This window comes from Polyodon spathula, unplaced genomic scaffold (genome assembly GCF_017654505.1).
Source record: "Polyodon spathula isolate WHYD16114869_AA unplaced genomic scaffold, ASM1765450v1 scaffolds_542, whole genome shotgun sequence".
Lineage (NCBI taxonomy): Eukaryota > Metazoa > Chordata > Actinopteri > Acipenseriformes > Polyodontidae > Polyodon > Polyodon spathula.
This window is the reverse complement of record NW_024472032.1, coordinates 7,387-11,604: the sequence shown is the minus strand read 5'-3', so window position 1 is coordinate 11,604 and position 4,218 is coordinate 7,387. Positions and strand designations below refer to the sequence as shown.

Below are 4,218 nucleotides of genomic sequence, written 5' to 3'. Positions count from 1 at the left end.
TATGCAGAGCAGTGCGGTGCGGTGCTGTGTGGTGAAGTGCTGTGATTAGAGTGCTCAGCGTGGTTGTGCTGTTGCGTGTTGTGTTGTGTTGTGTTGTGCTGTGTTGTGCTGTGCTGTGCTGTGATTAGAGTGATCCGGGTGGTTGTGCTGTGCTGTGCTGTACTGTGATTTCATTTAGTCTTTTGGTGGTTGTGCGGTGCTGTACTGTGCGGTGCTGTGCTGTGAATAAAGTGCTCCAGGTGGTTGTGGTGTTCTGTGCTGTGCTGTTATGTAGTGTGCCCTGGGTTGTTACGCTGTGCTGTGCTGTGCTATGATGTTCTGTGCTGTGCTGTGCTGTGCTGTGGCTGTGCTGTAGCAGTGCTGTAGCTCACGTCACACCCGACGTCACACAATGCCAACACGCAACCACGAAACACTATGAAACGATACCAATCTGCAAGAGACCCACCAACACACCAGATGTGCTGTGCTGTGCTGTGCGGTGTTGTGGTGTGATTAGTGTGCTCCAGGTGGTTGTTCTGGCTCCTTTGCTGTAGCTCACTGTCTCTTAATAATCTGCAAGACACAGCAAACAGCACAAAACTAAACAGTTGTCTGGCTTCTTAACACGTTCAGTGTAAAGGCCCATACTCGCCTGATAAATTCTCCTTCCAAATGCAAATAACTCCTTCCAAATGCAAATAATTTTTGAATGTTACTGTCTGACTTCCAATTTGGTCTTTCGCAACTACTGATATTGTACAGCTTTTTTAAGCTGGTTTTCCACTAACTTTTTAGGTTGCAGTCTGCCTCATTTAGTCACCAACACAATGTAATAAAAAAGCATTAGGAAAAAACAGACATACCATTACACAAATATTAAAAAACAACATTCATAAGAAAATACAGTATTTGATTGCCATTATTGTTTGTTTATTTGAGTGTTTAAAGTGACCGTTATGTTTTTCCCATTATCATAAGCAATGCAGGACTGCAATGGCCTGTGTGGCTCCATATTTGCATGTAATTAATCAGTCAATGATGACAATGACAACAGATGGTATTATCTGATTTTTAACAGAACTATTTTCACTTAAGTGGATTTGCAGAACAAAAACTATGATATACAATATGTGTCCAGTTGTTTCATTTTATAATTCTATAAAGATTCCCCAAATCATCAGTTATGTTTATCACAGATGTTTTTTCTTTTATTATTTGCTATTTTCTAAAAGCAGCAAAAAGGATAGCAGTGCCATAATTAAAATGTAATCATGGAGGGTGCTGCAGTATTAATGTATTAAGCAGTGCAAAGTGAGGGAAACAGCAAATAGCCTGCCAAAGTTTCTAAAAAAAAACAAATGATAATATAACACGTTGCTCTGTTAAATTACATGAATCTGATATCCTATGTGCCTTAACTTATTTACCTGAAGAAAAATTTACACAACTTACAAAATGAGCCCATTCATCATGGAACTGCTAGACAAGTCCAATGGAAGGAATGCTGTTTAACTAGAGATCCCCTATCTTAAGTACTGTATTGTTTTAAAACCTGCAGCTACACTCCACCCATGTCCTCCTGGCAAAGGTGTGTAACTTTGTTACCCTGGGGGTTTTCATTATGAAAGTATGGGGTATTAAAAATGGTTCAAACTTTACACTGGAGCAAAAGCTCTATATATCTGGTCCATAGTGTGATACCTGGACAAGGACCATGATTACTGTAGTCAAGTCTTGAAAAGTGGACAGACTGGACTAAAACATGTAACAAATACCAGCCCCAGCATGGGAGTATACATCCATTTCATTACATTTTGTGTGATAAACCGTTTTTACTAGCTATTAAATAGCATGTTCCCATAGATATGATTCAAGTCAGCTTTACAACACAGGCAATTTAAGAATTTCCTGTGTGAAGTACCTGCAGAGAGAAACAGCAAAGTAGCACGCCAACATTTCTAAAAAATAAGAAATAATGCTATAATCTGTAATTACTCCTGTTTCATAATCTTCCGTTAAATTACATTTATTTGATACTGCATGTGCCTTAACTTATGTAATTTACTGATCGGGCATTTACACATTTTACCAAATGCAGCCCATTCATCCTGAAATTGCTGGACAAGTGCAATGGAAGTAGTCAGTCCACAGTGCTAAAAGAGGATTTCAGAGACCAGTGGACTATGCTATATTTTTTGGAAAATAGGGCTATATAATTATTTTCCTACCTTAAACTATTCCATTAATAGGTCTGTGTCGTATTTCCGTGAATAACCTATAGCTGTGAATCATGCAGTAACACCTCTCTTAATTAAAAAGTTTCATTAATTAAATGTCAAATATTAGTGTTATTTTATGAATGAATGGGTTAAAACAATCTATTTTAACATATGGAAAATACTCATTTTCCACATTTAATGAATGACAAATTATGTGTCTCAACAAATGTACTAGATTATTATTCTCATTTAAAAAAAAAACAAAAAACAAAAAAAGCAGGATTACAGTGCAAGTAGGCGGGTACAAAGTGTCCGATTAAAGAAGGGTGGAGGAGTGATGTATCGCAAACCCTGTGAACTGTGTGCCTATATAAACTGTCAGCACAGTCCATTCTGTATACTACAACTTGACGGTGCTCAACAAAAACCTGAGTGCATTCCAACAGAAACTGAAAACGCCCACCATGAGCAGGATCGTCGTGTATCAGCATTGCAATTTCCAGGGCCTCAGCAAAGAGTTCTACAGAGATGTTCCCAATCTGATAAATGAAAGCTTTAACGACTGCATTTCATCCTTGAAGGTAATCGGCCAGCCATGGATAGCTTATGAGCACGCCCACTATGCTGGACAACAGAGAGTTTATGAGGAAGGGGAGTATGCCAGCATCGACGGAAATGATACATTCTCCTCACTAAAGATCATCACAGAGGATCTTGAGAACCCTGAAATCGTTTTGTTTCAGAACAGCAATTTTCAAGGACGTCAGCTGGTTTTAAACACTGAAACCAACCTCACATTTGCACACTTCAATGATGAGGTTTCCTCCCACATTGTGAACCGCGGTGCCTGGGTGCTGTATGAGCACACAGAACGTAACGGTTGTCAGATTGTGGCCAGAATGGGAGAAAGGGTTGCTAACTACAATGATTTCGGATTCAACGACAGGGTGAGTCATGTTCGTCCTTTGAAGGCTGGCAGACCTGTGGTTAAAGCTAAGATCCTGTGGGACCAGATGGTGAAAGAGAATGAGAGAAACCTCAAGATTGATGAGATTATTGGGGTGAACTGAACAGACACTGAGCAATCCTTTTCTACAAGTGCCACCAAAGAGTATGAATCAACTGCCAGCCAGAGTGTGCACTTTAGCAACTCCACCACCATCACTGCAGGGACGACGTTTTCCATGGACATTGTACCTGGGGTTTCCATGGAGGCCAGCCTATCAGTTTCCAACACTTTCACCGTTGAAAAGGGGAAAACTGAGTCGACAACTCAAAAGGAAACGAGTACCCTGAATATGCCAGCAAAGATCCCGCCACATACAAAGCTAATTGTGAATGTCATCAGGAAAGAAGTGTCAGTGAGAGTCCCTGTAGAGTTTATTGTTACCCAGGGCAAGAGTGTCAAGACAGAGTATGGAGAGTATAGATGTTCCTCTGGCAAATCAGTGTATGCTGAGTTCAACTCAGAGAAAGCATAGATCAGATTTTTACTACAAGGGTGCCAAAACAGAGCACAGCCCTTAGACAATATGTGGGTTTGATTTAATGGGATGTTAACTAATACAATATTAATCTCAATGTAGTTTTCAAATGTAAAATGAAACTGCTTTTAACTTTACAGTGTACTTTTTTGTCAGTTTACATGTTTTAAGGGATATGCAAAACTATGTAAAGTAGCATTAAAGACACATTTATGCTTATTGAATTTCTGTCTTCATTAAAATCATTACATCTTACCTAAACACAAATCATGTTAGTTTTTGTTGTATACTGTCAACAGGCACATCATGAAAAATGATTGACAATATCAAGGGAGATACCATACTGTAGGTCAAATTGCCATATTTTAACAATACAGAATGATACTTTTTTAAATCAATTTTTCTCACTGAGGTAGATTAGCAGAAAATGTACTGAGACAAAAAAAAAAAAAGGTGCTAGCAAATCAAGCCAAGCTAGTTTGTAATTGAGGGCTTTGCACTGGTGTTTCACTTTCTAAACAGACTGGTGGGTC

The 4,218-nt window shown here is 39.1% G+C and overlaps 1 pseudogene; it reads left to right on the top strand.

The window, feature by feature from the left end:
* The first annotated feature begins 2,643 nt into the window (after positions 1 to 2,643).
* LOC121308189 lies at positions 2,644 to 3,939 on the top strand (annotated as a pseudogene).
* The last annotated feature ends 279 nt before the right edge of the window (positions 3,940 to 4,218 follow it).